The 16,613-nt window shown below is 37.3% G+C and overlaps 1 protein-coding gene across 3 annotated transcripts in view; it reads right to left on the reverse strand.

The window, feature by feature from the left end:
• Nucleotides 1–16,613, reverse strand: part of LMO7 (LIM domain 7) — a 97,104-nt gene that overhangs the window by 64,274 nt on the left and 16,217 nt on the right. For all 3 annotated transcript variants that reach the window (XM_012642164.1, XM_012642165.1, XM_012642166.1), the window contains 2 exons: nt 1,471–1,501; nt 539–652 (listed from right to left, as the gene is read on the reverse strand). The gene's annotated coding sequence lies outside the window, so the exon portion shown is untranslated. The remainder of the gene's footprint in view (nt 1–538; nt 653–1,470; nt 1,502–16,613) is intronic.

Consider the following 16,613-nt stretch of genomic DNA (forward strand, 5'->3'; position numbering starts at 1 on the left):
CACTTAAAAACCTTATCAAGTTTCACTTAGCATTCACTACTCTTTAGGAAACAGAGCCAGTATGGTAGAATTGGAGGGATATTAAAGTGTAAGCATTAGGGATATAATCACCTATGACAAGAACACATGAATATTTTAAAACTGAGTAACTTCTACACATTTTAATAGCCCAGGAAGCACCTCTCTACTACAGGTTGAGTTCATAATGAGTAAAAAGAAACAGTTAAGTTATATAGAGCATTGGGAAAGGAAGCACATGCATGTGTCAAATTATCTAAAATTAAAAGATATGTCTCTATACCTAGGAAATTGCACTAGAATAGACTCAACTCACTCTCTGGTGATGGCATATAAAGCCAGCAAATGGGTAGCAATTGTTTCTACTGAGCCCAACCTAGAGTGGAGCAAAGGTGGTACCACCATATTTGTTATGGAGAGGAGGGAGAGGAGGAGAAGGAGGAAGGGGAGGAGGAGGGGGAAGAGGAGGAAGCAGCAATTATTGTATTACAGTAGTCTCATACAAATGCAGTTTCCTTACCTTAGTCAGAGCTTGTCCTAAAAGATTCTCAAATGCTTTCAAATTTAGATAGGGACCATTATAGCAGGGGTTACTTTGTGCTTTTCTTCCCAGCCAGTACAACGTTATCAAAACCTTTAAAAAAAATTCCATGAACAAGATCAGTCTATTTAATACCCAATGGCAAGCTCAAATGAAGGTGAATACTATAGATAAATGACAGCACATATCACTCTACGGTTAAAAAGCCTACTTTCGTATTTGGGAAGTGGAAAGGCCATTAGAAATCTTAATTATTCTTTTTAGATTTTTCTGTCTCTGAGCAAATTTCTTAGATCAAAAGCCCAGATTCCAAAAGGTATTCATACTAGTACATATGAAGAAGAAAAAAAAAACTGTAAGAGAAAAACATAAAACCTTTAAATAAATCAATATTTTTCTAACAAACTTACAGAATGAACAACTAAAAATCAATTACTTCTGAGCTTCCTTGATAAGGATGTTAAGCTTTCTAAAAATAAAGCTATCACATTTTTAGATATTCTTTTAATATGATGTATTGAATATTAAAGATATGACTCTGCATTGAGCAATTACCCAGAGTCTTTAAACAGACAGTGTTTTTCCTTAAAGTTTGATTTGGTGGTTTCCTATTTATTCCCCTAAAATTCCTAAAAAGTGTTTACTTGCCTTCAGCACATTACTAACACCTAACAACCAGCTTCCTAAATCTAACCTACCCTCTTATACCATGAAGTCAGAAAATATATATTCTAACCTTATATTATAGTATGTATATTTAAACATATTTACAGTTTGTGACTGGCTGGTTTCTAGCAAAAAGTTAATTAGAAAAAGGATACAGAGTCTATTTTTAGATACACTGTCTTCTTACAGAACTTAGATGTAAAACCCACTTATAGTGCTCCATATTTAAAGTAAATACATCTTACATTTTTCAGTCTCCTATCAGTCTCTTCTTGCCTGTGAAGAAAGAAAATATCTATTAAGTAATATCTGTGAACCTTAAATTATTAATTATAAGAAAGAAAAAAACCATTTTATTCTAAAGTTCTATAAATATTAATATCACCTAGAAGTTCAGAAGTCTTAGAGCACATATTATCCATCAGAAGAATGTTTCCATATTCATTTATTTGATGAAATATAATGGCCAGTTTTCTATAGAAAGCTATGTTTTCCTCACCTTTTATTCATTAGAGTCATGTTTAAAATGCATTACTTACATTTTTTGTATTTTCATTTTAAACAATGTTTAAACCCAATCAAGGAGGGGGAAAAATCAGTGTATTCATGAAAAGAAAATTGGGAACAACAAAAAAAAACAAAAAGCCGCTTTGCACTGAGTTGTTTCTCCATCAGCCACAGGGTTTCGTACCCAAGTTCCCCAAAGCAAACTGCTCGGACATTTTGACCCTGTAGATGTTTAAAAGTGCCATTTAAAAAACATAGTCATGAACCTCTGCCTAGAGAAACTTTATCACAAGAATTATGAGTTTTTGGCTCACCTATCTAAAGGGCATGATATTTATGGGATAAGTTAAAAAGAAGCAGATGCCACCTCAATGTTAAAAAGGCAAAAGCATATTATTTATCAAAGGGATGGGTCACCTGAAAATAATGTGCTTCCCCCATAAGAGATACTTTTGCAGATCGGCAAAAATTCAGACTCTGGAAGCCTGAGCAAGAAGGACTCTAAGGGGGCTCTCTCGTCCATCAGCACAGTAGTATATTTGTAAGGTAAAATATACACATATGCATGTTTTCTCTATATGTGTGTATAAGACATAGAACACATGTATTCACATACACAGAGAGAAAGAAAAAGGAGAGTGTGAGTAAACAGATAAATATTGGACTTAGCTTTCAAAGAATCAACAAGGCAACTATGACCATTTCTTTCCACAGGACAAACATGAACTGAAATGGACCTAAGAATAATAGGCCCCTCTCACCCACTCCCAAAAAATCATCTCAATAAAATTCACAAACTCTCACACTACTGGTGGAAATGTAAATTGGTACAACTACTTAAACTTTTAACTCACTTGGTAGATCTATTCAAGCTAAATATATCCATATTCTATGACCTCATGATTCTACTCCTAGGTATATACCCAACACAAATGTTTATGTATGTTCACCAAAATTCATATACAAGAATATTTATTCATAATAGCAAAAAGGTAAAGCTGCACGTCTTTAACAGCAAAACACATTGTGGAATATCCACACCGTGAAATATTACATGGCAATAAGAATGAAGAACCTACAACGACATACAACCATAGATTCAACCTCATAAACAATGGGAAGAAAAAGAAGCCAGATGCAAAAGAGTACAGGTTGTATTAGTCCATTCATATAAAGCACAAAAACAGGCAAAACAAAAATATGCTGTTATAAGTCAGGATAGTGGTTACCCTTACAGGAAGGGAATGACAAAATTTGACTAGAAGAGGATGGAGGCCTCTAGGATGCTGACAATTTATATTTTGATCGGGAAGCTGGCTGTATTCAGTTTCTAAAGTCTTTAAATGGTACATTTATAACATGTATTTCTTTTGTATATTAAAAAAAAGGTAAATAAGAATAAATCTCACAGCCCAATTGCTCAAACCAAAGCTTACCTCTTGAGTGAAAAGTAAATCATCTTATAAAAAATCAATAGCACTTAATTTTGGAAGTAGTAAGTGGGGAAAGTCACTAGAAACTGACAATAAAAAAATAACAAGGATAGGCTGGGCACAGTGGCTCATGCCTGTAATCCCAGTGCTTTGGGAGGCCAAGGCAGGAGGATCACTTGAGCAAGACCAGGAGTTCGAGACAAGCCCAGGCAGCATAGCGAGACCCAATTCTAAAAAATAAGAAAAATTAGCTGGGTATGGTGGCGTGCACCTGTAGTACTAGCTACTATGGAAGATCACTTGAGCCCACGAGTTCGAGGTTACAGTGAGATATGATCACGCCACTGCACTGCAGCCTGGGCGACAGAGACCCTGTCTCCACAAATAATAATAATAAAATAACAGAGTTGTAAAAGTTGTAAATATATAGCCACCTTTTAGATTAATCACCAACATACACACCTCAAATATTAAATTAGCCAAAACACAAAAGATCCATCAATACCTAATGCAAAGGGTGTAGTAGGCTGAAAATCATCCCACTTTTATCACAAGTACACTCAAGCCAGAAGGACAAGTGGAGCTCTCCTGAACCCCTGACCTCCTTTCCATAGCCCTCAATAAAAAGCAGTCATTGGAAATACAAGATATGGCCTATTCTGTGATAAACACTCACAATAAGCAGCGACCTTGGCATTATTACCTTTCACTCACTTTATATTCGCTTCCAAATATGAGCATTTATAACATGCTCTTGAACGCAATGATACATAGGCCAGCCAAATTAGTGTCCTATCTCTGAAATGCAATGCCAGGAATTCAAGTAGTCAATCATTTGCTGGAGTAAATACTGTTCACTTTCTCACAACAAACACAACCTGCTCCATGGAAGTCAGTAACTTGGCAGCTCCTTTGCCTGTCATGGCCACAGGGCCCAATCCCAAGGCCTTTTAAATAGAAGGAGCACAAGGAGGGAGGGGAAGTCCATGGTAACACGGACTCTCCATGAACCAGCCAAGTTACTGCACAACACATCAGAGCCAAAAATAAAGCAGCCCTATCTCCAAAGTTGGATAATTCCTCTGTAACAAATATGTCTCCAGTTGACATGGCATAATACTATGTCTAAGAGCATGAGCTCTGGAGTCAGAGTTGGGTCTCACTGGCTATGTTCATTTGGGCAATTTATTTGACTCTCAGTTTCCTTCTGGATAAACTGGGGATAATGTTCTCTATTTCAGTAAACTATGAGGGAAAATGTACACATTTATTTAGAGTCCCTAACCTCATAGTGAAGTGTTCATCAAGAAACAGTTATCATTACTAGACTGTAAGCTACGTGAGGGCAGGGCCCATCTTATCCACTGCACTGCCCACAAACCCTTCCTAGTGAAGTCCTGCTAGACCCCAATATTTAGAATTACAACTAGCCCACCTCTCTCTCATCCCCACTTAATTTTTGTATTTATAACCATCTACTACATGCACTTTTTTTTTCCTCTCCTGCACCAGAATCCAAAACTTTTGTGGTTTTGTTCACTGCTATATTCCAAGTGCCTTAAGACAGAGTCTACCACTTGGCAAGCACATAAAAATATTTGTTTAAAAATGCCTCACACAGTGCATGGCACACAGATGCTTTCAAATGCTGATTAAAAAAGCCTGAAATGAAAAAGTCTCAGGAGATTCTTAATAAATATTCATACAATGTCAAAGAGAACAACTAAATTGCATTAAAGTATTTCCAATTTTGACTCAAATTATGTGGACACTAATAACTACGCTTCTTTTTGAAGCTATTATCTTTAAAAATCGCAATAAAAGAGAATCCTTTACAATCATGAATCAATAACCCCTACAAAAACAATATAAAAATGAAGACCAACTTCAGCGTGCTGAGTACAAGGCTTAAATGCTGGTCTCTGTGATGAAAAAGCTTCCCAGCAGAGCTCTGACAAAGGCCAAAGAATCCATACCTATATTAAAACCCAAATTCACCATAAAAAGGGGTAGAGATAAAATATGAATAGTTTCAAAAAATACCTATCTTCAATATATTGACAGCCTTTATTCTATGCTTGGATCATACATTAACTTTTAAATATGTTAAATATTCAAGAAATAGCAAGTATAGGCCAGACACGGTGGCTCACACCTGTAATCCTAGCACTTTGGGAGGCTGAGGCAGGAGGATCACTTGAGGGTAGGCATTCAAAACCAGCCTGGGCAACATAGCAAGACCTTGTCTCTACAAAAAAGACAAAAATTAGCTGGCGGGGGCGCGGGGAGGGGGTGGTGGCACGCGCCTGTAGTCCCAAGTTACTTGGGAGGCTGTGGGAGGAGGATGGCCTGAGCCCAGGAGTTTGAGGTTGCAGTGAGCTATGATGATGCCACTGCACTCTAGCCCAGGTGACAGAGCAAGACCCTGTGTCAAAAAAATATACAGTAGTAAGTATAGCATAGGTGTAATCTTCCACTCTGTTAATGGAATAACTCTGATAATTCCTTTGCTACCTGACAAAGGGCAGAAGATATACGCCATCACAGACCTCTGAACTTTCTACCAGTGGTCAGGAACAAGGGAGCCCATCAGTGAACTCATTCTTCTATATTCATCTTATCGTAACAGCTACTAGGTATACTTAGAACCAGGAAGCTCTAGGCCTGATGCTCCTTTTTTTATTCAAAGATTTTAAAATACTAGTACCCATCAATTGTGAAATATCATTTCTAACCAAAGGACCAGGGAAAGAAAGTCCGGGCAGAGGCTCCGACTCTTCAGGAGATCCCACGCTGGGTCCTTCCCTGAGGCGGCAGCTTGGCTAAGAGGGCAGGGTCTGGAGCCAGAACTCCCGAGTGTGAATTCTGGCTCCACTTTCATCAGCTGCGAGAACGTGTTCACGTTACTTAACTCTGTGTCTCCTTAGCCTTGCCTATAAAAATGAGGAAACACAGTACCAGCATCACTGGGCTTCAATGAGAGATTTTTAAAGGGCTTAATCCAAGCAGAACAAGTAAAGGAGACATTTCAAGACTGTCGCCTAATTATCCATCTCAGCTAAACCACTGAGGGAAAGGTCAGTGGCAACAGGACAATCTAGTCCCCACCCAGACATAGTTCTTTCCCTCCCAGAAGAGGTATTTCTGTGAAACATAATTCAAGACACTCTTTCATCTCATACTTTCTTGCTCTCTTACCAGGGAAGGTATTGAATGAGGGCAAGGCAACCTGGCATGGAATTACTGTCATTATCTAAACATCCGCGTTGGCACCAGGCCAGTCCTCCCCACCCATCCTTGATCTACCAGGGTCTGCCTTGGCCAAATACCCTTAAATTTTCCAAAAGCTCAAAATCTGAGGAAAAATGTGCCTACACAGACCAAATCTATCTTCCTCCTATCTGATAGCACAGTTTGAGAACGAAGTGCTAATGGATGGAATTATAGATTTACCAGTGTGTGCCAGCCAGTTATGTTCTAAGGCTACACCAAAAATATTTCCAAATACATTCTGTTTATCCAAGAAGCTAACTCCAGGCCCAATCGCATGCACCCACCATAGCCTTGTCCGTAGTGTCCTCTGAGGGACCGCAGAGAGCTGGAGCCACACGCACCGCATAGTTGTATCCCGGGGTCAATCCAAGGCCTGGCTAAGAATAACTGAGCATTTAGTGTTCCAATATGAGTTATCTACAGCCACTCACGGAATCAGCTCAGCAGATCAGCGGCCAACAAGGTGGAAGAAATTTTCTCCCAAATGAGAGTAGAGCTTCCTGGAGTTTGACACAGAATCCCACTTCTCTCTTTATGTTCCTCTTCCAGGGCTTGGTACCTTTCTTCCTCAAGGTACCAACTATCTCATTCATAGCATGGGAAGGCCCTATCTCCCCACGCTCTGCCTCAGTATCATAACCCCCCAAGAGCTGCATTCTTCATGCTTTAAAATCACCTCTTCTCCCCAAATCCCAGTCCCCATCCTGTCCAAGCCAACCTCAGTTAAGATCCAATACAGTTTTCTGACTGAACCATTACATGGGGAACCACCTATGATTAAAAACTCACGCTGGAATTTCTGACACAGTAGGGATATTTTTGGCCTCAGTACCATGGAAGAGAAATTCTAATAGAAAAGGTAAGAAGTTGCCCCCACCTGCCCCCGCTACCAGCTAAGCCTCCCTGGTTAAACAAGGAATCTGGGATTCCATAAGGGGCCCAAGCCTAGGTATCAATAACTACCCAGTTCAGACTCCTCCCTGCTACCAGAAGGAGTTTCTACCTTGTTTTCTTTGTTGCTCAGAACAACTGCAGCTCATGGGGCGATCAGGCCTCTACTTCCTGAGGCTACTTCCCAGAGTTAGGCGTGGATTCTTGCTAGGGACCCAACCCTTCAAAAGCTAGTTCCGGCCCTTCCCTGGGTGGCACCAGCTGACCTGGGTGTGGCCTCTTGGGAAACTAGCTTGATATTAGAGGAGCTGGGCTCACAAGATACTTGGTCCCTCTCCAAGCCACTAAGTAATCTCTGTTCTCCAGTTGTTGCTTATGCAGTTTTGGCCACCTGTTCACAGCTTTAAGAAAAAAAATCAAGAAATGAGGCCCTGAATGATTTCATAAGTAGTCACAAGAAAAAAATATGTGGACTGCATCTGGTTTAAATCTGTCAGATATGTATGGGGCAAGGGCAGAGACATGTATGGCAGTGGAAGACGAAGACAATTCAAAGCAGATGTCCTCCTGATGACGGAAGAGTGGCATCATTTTTATATATGCAATTAGACAGTCTGTCTCCAAATAGGAGAAAAGTCTAGGAGTCTTGAGCAAGCCTGAGGGTACCAAGTGAAATTTTAAGAAACATAGAAAATAATTTCTAACACTACTGTCTCTAAGAAAGGGGGGCCATTTCTATGCAAAATGTAGGAATCAAAGAAGGAATTTAGAAATATATCGGAAAATGGCTTCCTTTTCTATTAATGGAAGTTCTACTGTTCTAATAATGGAAGCTCATCCATTGTATTATTTAAAATAGAGCAAATACTATCACCTTTCTCTAATCACCGTGTCAAATAGAAGAGATATGTGAATAAAGGAAGTTAAAGATGAATTCTTAGAATGTTTCGCTTGTTCTTTCCTTCTCTCAAAGAGGCTGCATTAAAAAGAAAAGTAAGAAACTGAAATTCTTCCTCCTTCCCTCCCACCTTCAATCCCTGAAAACGAAACTGCATTCCATTTGACAACCTCCCAGTGACGGGCAGACGTGTGACTCATAGGTTTTAATCCACCATTGCTACAAAATGCAGCTATATCTCATTATTGTGGAAACTATAAAAATGACACTTGAGAAAACAATACCATCCCCGGAGATAATTAGTGAGCATAAATACATAAACTTGATGATTTCTGTACTTACCTATGTGAGGAAAAACTCTTAGAAATTCAACACTTTTTGCCCTAGCAACATAATGCTTATTCCAATCTTGACAAATGAATAAGTACCTTCTTGTTAAAAAATTTTGTTATTAAATTTCACAGCTCTCCCACACACTACTAAGAATAGCACAGTTTCATTTAAAGAGGAAAAAAATACACACGTATTTGAAGACACTGGCACACAGTGTCACTTAAATAACAAAACTGAAGAATGCTGTTGCAGGTGGGTTTAATCCTTAACTCTCTCAACCAGAGGCTCTTATAATTCTTCTTTCCTACTTTATGTAATATGCTTTCTATTACATAAAGCTGATTTCACAATTGAGACTCACATGTATATCCCCTGTGAGATGGCAAACCAGAAACAGTATATATTAGGGTGACTACTGAATACAGAATTTAGTACCTATTACACATGGATCTGTTTATTAAATGGAGCTATGATATTCCATTATATAAAATGTGTTGAGGGAAAAACTAGAGATGTCCACTAAACATGCTTACCCATGATTTTTCTCCTGTAGATAACAATACTAGGTAGCTGCAGTAATGAAAACAGTGGGCTTTGGTGAGACACTTAAAGTAGAAGAGCAGAGCAGGTAATTGGTAATTAGACATTCGAGTAAGATGCTCAAGGTAGAAATCTACACTGGAGATATAATTTGGGGAGTTTTCAGCATATAAAGGAAACATAAAGTCATAAGACTGAATGAGATCACCTAGAAAGTATAGACAGAGAAGAGGTCCAAGAATTGAGCCCTGGGAAACCCAGCACTTCAGGGTTAAGAAAGAAGGCAGAGAAGGGCCACCCAGGGTGATAGGAGTGGCCCGCCACAGTGAAGGCAAGCAAGACAGAGAGCAAGCTGGGTCAACAATGCTGTGGAGAGCTGGAGTAAAATGAGAGTTCAGGATTAACTAGTGGATTATTTTCTTACCCCTCACAATATCTTACACACACACACACACACACACACAGCACACACACACGCACACAATTACTAAATTACTAATTCTCCTCAAAGAAGGAAAAAAAGTGAAGACAAGTAGCAACATCTTCGAAAAGTTTATCAAAACCGCTGATGTTTCTAAAGACACAATTTAAAAAAAATACTAAACTAGACATTTCAGGCATCCTTCCAGACTTGACCCCATGCTTAAAGTCAATATGAAATTTGATTATAAATATAAGTCTTCTATTCTTCAGGATCATGATACTGGAATAACGATATGATGCCAGACGATAAACTTTCTTTCAAGTGTTTCTCAAACTGCACCGTGGAACAGGGGAAACTGGCAATATTTTAATAGGACTTAAGATCAAAAAATTTTAAAAAGTGCTGCATACCATGTTGTCCTCTTGAATATACATAACAGCAAATTAAAATTCCGAGAAGTCCTATAACCAAAGACCTATTTTACTTATACTTTGAAAAATTCATTCTTATTTTTTTGGCAGAATAGTTAAAAAATATTAAGGACACTAGTATTAATGAAGTGTTTTCCAGTTGTGTTCTGTTTAAGTCCCACTTTATGCTTAATTATATAATAATCGTAACAATTGCCTTTAGTAAGCACTTTATATCAATCATTATGTTAACTATTCTATGTTATCTCCATTAATCCACACAAAAATGTAATGATTTAGAGATTAGGAAATTGAAACTCCAAAAGCTTAAGACACTTTCCCAAGGTTACAAAACTATAAAGGCTTGATGTGATTCATAGACTTCCCCAAGACCCTGTTTTAGTATTAATGCAATCACAAATACTTTCTACCTTAATATATTTTTTAAAATAATTTCTTTAATCCCCCTAAAATTTTCTTTATAACTCAATATTTTCTCCAAGTGTTGGTTCAAAGCCTATGTCAACCAATAATTTCTTACCTAGATCTCTCTCCCAAGACAATGGTAGAAGTTCCCCATTGCCATCTTTTCTGAAAAAATTTAGACACATATTCAACTGTCTTGCATATACAACTCATCATATATTCCACATGGAAAATTGCCAAAGCACTTTCTAAAACACTTCTAAGTAAATGTAATATCATCAGTTCTATACTGATGGATCAACTGCAAAATGCTGATTTGCTGTACTTTACCACTGCTAGGTCCTTACAAGCGTGGTTTTTGTAAGACAAGTACCCATCAACTGGAAATATGATTATAAAGTAAGAATGTCTGAGATTAAATGGGAAAATCTGTTAGTTTCCTGAAGGTACATTTTTCTTATCTTAAAAAAAAAATCTATTTTTAGTTTTGTGAAAAATCAAACATTTAAAATGCCTAGCACATAAATACTTATTTCCTTTCTGATGTACCTGAAAGTTCTCTGTAAAGCATAAGGTGATGTAAATTGTTACGTGTAAGTTATCATTATATCAATTCCTTGGCTATGATTTAAATGTATCAAATGTGCTATGATACCATCCCTACATAGTCAAAATAATGCACACCAAACTATTCATGCAACATGGTCAGAAGTCTCCATGTTACTTAAAAGTCAGTCATTCTCCCTTGCCTATAAGACTTGTTTTGAAATTTTAATTTTCAACCACCAAAAAAATTAGTGCCCCTCCAAATAAGATTCCTCAAGTTTTATGTCATAAATCACTTTAGTCCTAAATATTGCCTGCTCCACATAAGCCTCTCTAATGTTTACTGGAACAATCCCAAGATAGAAAAACACCAAATTTTTCACTATTTATTTATGCCAAAGGTTAACAGAGATAATATAATTTTAGATCATGGTTCTCAACCTCAGCAATATTAACATTTTGAAACTCATAATTCTTTGTGGTGAGGGGATTGTCCTGTGCATTTTAGGATGTTAACCAGCATTCCTGGCCTCTATCCACTCGATACCAGTACCACTCTCCCACTCAGTCATGAAAAAAATCAGAAATGTCTCCAGACATTGCCAAATGTCCTCTGGGGAGAAGGGTTTGGACAAAATTACCCATGGGTAAGAACCATTATTTTAGAGGTTGTAAGAATTTAACTAACTCCTCTAATCAGATAAAGCATAACTCAAGGTTCCCAGGGGCCTAAAATTAGCTGAAAGTTTCATTTAATGACTACGACCTAGAAAAAGATATTAAATGTATGAGTGAAGCAAAGAGCTAAGCAAGGACTACATACCTGAGATTTACTGTAAAACATACTACCAGATCAAAGGGCAAGACCTAGCTCAGTGCCTCAACCACAACAGATACTCAGTAAATATACATTAAATGCTGAAAGAATTATAATTTAATAGAGCTAGGAGGTCAACATTCTTGCTACCTTGAAAAAACTCAATTCAGGCTCGCCTGTTTCTCAGATAGAAAGTGCAAAGAAATGATGTATCAGATCTTCCTTTTCTCCAGCACAGTGATCCTGCAATATATTCCTAGAAAGTCTGACCAACTTAGATGTTCCTACTCCTCCAATTAGGCCTTATTTAAGCCATTACCTAATTGTTACACATTTTAGATCCCATTTTTCATGCACTCCAGAACGGTTATGTACGTGTTGTAAGAGACATCTGTACGTGAAATACACTGTATCTGAATAATCTATATTGTACCACCACAAATGGTTTTAACTTGAAAAAAGGATTCCACTTCTAATTCTTGGTTCCTCATTCACAATTTAAAATATTGATAATTTCCTGAGTTCAGTGAGAAGCTAAATAACGACCCCCTCCTCCCATGTCTACTTTCTAATCCCTGGAATTTGTGAATGTTACCTTATATGGTAAAAGGAACTCTGCAAATATGATTGAATTATTAATAAGACCTTGAGATTGGGGAACATCCTGGATTATGCCAGCAGGTCCTAAATGTAATCAATCACAAATATCCTTAGAGAGAGTAAGAGGTCGACTTGACCATCACAGAAGAGAAGGGGATGTGACCACAGAGACAGAGACCGGAGTGATGCAACCAGAAGCCAAGGAATGTGGCTACCTCTGGAGGTGAAAGGAGTAAGGAATGGATTCTCCCCTGAGCTTCAAGAAGAAACCAACACTGCTGACACACCTTGATCTTCAATCCTTAAGACTCATTTTAGACATGACATCCAGAACTGCAGAAGAATAAATTTGTTATTTTAAAAGTCACTAAACTTGTAGTAATTTGTTACAGTGGCAACAAAAAACTAAGCATACACAAAGAGTGCAATGCGCATCACCCGAAGAATGGACATATTTGAAACTCGGACTTAGCGGGGGAGGCGGGGGCAAGGGCAATATACGTAACCTAAATCTGTACCCCCATAATATGCCGAAATAAAAAAAATAAATAAATAAATAAATAAAACAGGAAGCTTCTAGGCAGATAACAACACCTAATAATAATTTGATAACACTGAAAAAAAAAAAACTAATACAAGCACCGTACTCTTGATTTTACATGTGTACACATATGCACACATGCCCACCCCACTTCCTAGTTAGCTTTCCATACAACATTTAGAATTTCAGATCAGAGTATCACCGATCACCCTGTTATGAACCACTGAGAAAGAATGGACATGCTTCAAATGAATAACATAATTGGCTTGCAAATTTAGTTTAATATAACCCTGCCTGTCAGTTAACTTTCAGGTTCAATAAAGGTTTCAATTGGATGTCACTCATACTAGTTTACAATTATAGCCATCAATTTCAAGGTTCCTATTTTATTTGTGATTACCTTTCAAAATTTCCCCAAGACTATTAAAGCTAATGAGGGTTATTCCTCCCTCTCTCACTAATGTTCACCATATTTAGTGCCAACCCAATTCTTTTAATACTTCCCAGGAAACTTTTCTCAGCTATATCAATGTCATTATTCCTACCCAGGATTTAAAATTTAATAATTTCATAAGTGCATACATCATCCATTCTCCAAGCCTGTTCATCCTTCCATATGCTCTGCCCTGATGAAGCCCCAAGTTTTAAAGCCAGAAAACTGAGGCCTAAGCTAAACCACTCCCTTTCCCGAAAACTCTTATCATTAAATCCCATCAATTCTAGCTCCCAGATATCTCAAATTCATCTCTTCTTTCTCAGACATAATTCATTTCCTGCCAGCCTCCAGTCTTGCTCTACACCTCCTCAAGAACCTTCCTAAAACAGAATCCTTTCTGAGGTCAGAGGTCTAGTATTACATGTTGCAATGAGCTTTCCGGGGAATTCTGATGCTAACGATTGAAAGCCACTGCCCTAGCAATATATCAAAGTTAAAATTGCATCTGAACTGAAATTATAGCTTCAATGAGTTCAGTTACTTCTCTGAAAAAGGAAGTTTAACTGGAACTCAAAGTTAAGTGCAAGGCCTGGAAATACTGCCAATGATTTTCAAGTGTTGACTAAAAAAATCTCTATCTGCTTCACTGAGCTTAGGTCTGCTTAAGAAAGCACCCTAAAAATGCACTCAACTTGCTGCTATCACTACACACTAAGCTGGGCTCTCAGCATGCCTTGGTCCAGGGATCTAAAGGACAGGGAAGGTCATTAAGTTCATTATTGAACACTTCATAAGCACTAACACTCTACGGGCTCCAGAAGAGAATGCCTACGCATTAAAAAAAAACCACGTATCCTGAGTCCACAGAACAAAATGTTCCAAGTAGCACAGAAAGAATTTCTTCCATAAAATTTCTGAAAGGTTGACCAATGCCGTCTTTAAAGGAATGCTATTCAGAAGGTTAAAATAAGTTACTTTCATTGCATTCATTTTATAATTTCCTCATATTACCATGTGTTCCTATTTTATGTCTCTAAACAAGGGTAATTGGTAAGAAACCAGTCTAGAGGTATTTTTGTATTGCCTAATCTTTGTTTTCCCCAGTTAAGAAAATCTAAAGTAACTAACATTGAAATAACTCATCTGGATGTGATCATAAATTAAATGAGCATGAAAATAAGACCACCTTATTAGAAAATCCCACAGAGAAAATTTTAATACCAAAGTAGTTTCCATAAATATAGTGATGTGTAAATAGAATTGCAAAGCATCAGATTTAAAAAAGGAAAACAGACTAACTTTTTACAAATAGGTATAAAACATAAAAAGATACAGTGGCTGGATAGAAAAATTAAATTGCCACTGGTAAACTTTCTTCTTTATATTCTAAAACATGAAATAATGTGAACATATCCTAGTGTGCTGATTAAACAGGTAAGTTGCCTTTAAAATGTAAGTTTAGCCCTTATTTTATTCAAATTCCTAAATCTGAACAATAGCAATAAAGTAAAATGTAAATAAAGTACCATTACTATAGACAGTCGTTCATTGAAATAATGAGTTAATGCTAGGTAAAGTAAAATAGTACTCTCATCAGTGTCTTTTGCTGCTCTGGTTGAAGTAGCAGAGAGGTATAGTGGAAATAACCACACCAATACTCAGAATACGGGACTGAAGTCCAGACACCTATCTTAGCTCACTGGCTGACATTGCAAAAGCCACCTGACCTCTTCTGGGACGCTTTCTCATCTGTGAAAGGACCACACTGGATGAAAGTATCTTGTTAGTACCTTCCAGGCCTGACATTCCCATTTTTACCTCTTACAAAGTAAATATACACTTATATACTTAAAAGTATATGTTTCTCAAATTAATAATTCCCACTGAAATTTTTAAATTGATATGAAAATCAACATAGAGATGTATTAGTCTCTCTAGAGATCCTTTCCCCCTCGGCCTTTCTGGTAAGTTCAAATAAAACAGTGAACACTCACATCAGCTGCATGACATGACTAAGCACTCCAGATTAATATAAATAGATGTTCCATGTGTTACCTCGATTATGATTGTGGGACAATGTGCTCCAGAGTTGTTGAAGGCTAACACCTTTTTAATACAGTATTTATTTTCTCTTAAATGTCAATTTTTTTAAGTTGAGAAATGGAAAATTCTTTTGAAACCAAAATCAAGGTCATTGGTAGCAGACAATTAGTACATTATCAAAGTCATTCATAAAAGCAATTGACACAATTTTTTAAAAAGCTTTCAAACGATGTAACTCCAACTTTCTTCTTGGAGTCCCAATACAACATAAAAAGGGATCAAACACCAGATTATCAAATTGTTTACTTGGGAGTGGAGGAGGAGGAAGAGAACCATTAACAAAGTACCTGGGGGTAGGGGAAATGAATATATAGAATTTCAAAAGTTTATCTAAGTTAAGTCCTTCCTGATCCTAATCCTCACCATTTTATGAACAAACTAATTTCGAAAAGACTTGAGACCCTTAGACACAATGACTTACTACTAACTTCTTAGTAAGGTGATGCCTGCTTATAATTTTCTTTAATACAATTATTACTAAAAGAGGACAAATTATCCACTTATAAGTAAGTCTTTAAGGAAAAAAAACCAATTGTTCCTAATAATGGACCAGATTAAAACAAGAATTGTTTTGTAAACTTTATATTTAGAATGCAGAAACATTTTTTACTTTCATCTTTTTCATTCTAAGAACACTGCTGAATAGTATCTGCTTATATAAAATAAACCCAAATATTCACAATCGTTATCATAGTAATCAAAATATCCAAGGATTATGGAGAGATCTATCATTAGTTGTCTCTAAATTTGCAACCTTCCAAGGCTTAGGCTTTAGATTTGCACATAGTTCTTAGTTTACTCTAAATATCAAAGAACAAAAAAGGGAACTTTCTTCTTCATATATAGGGTAAGAGTATTTAGAGGTCATTCCTCCCCTACTACTGTAGGCTGAACAGATTGAGCATACAGAAATGTCACCTGGTCACACCATTTTCTCCTGGCAAAGGGAGCCATGCTAGTGCCTTGGCCACTCCTGCTTCTTCCACACGTGCTGCTGTTTTCCTCCTAGGAGTGTTTCTCCCTCTTCTTTCTCCTCATAAGGACAGATCTTTTATTTTCCCTTCTACCCTGTCCCTCCAAGGATAAAATCATATAGCTTAGTTCATTTAAGACACACACCCTTACACAACCCTCTCCTTGTTTTAAGACTCAGCCACTCTTTTATCCATAAAGTCATTTTGACCTGCATTTTATTAAGTGAAAAATTACC

The sequence above is a fragment of the Propithecus coquereli genome, unplaced genomic scaffold (genome assembly GCF_000956105.1).
Source record: "Propithecus coquereli isolate 6110/MARCELLA unplaced genomic scaffold, Pcoq_1.0 Scaffold176, whole genome shotgun sequence".
NCBI classification, from domain to species: Eukaryota; Metazoa; Chordata; class Mammalia; order Primates; family Indriidae; genus Propithecus; species Propithecus coquereli.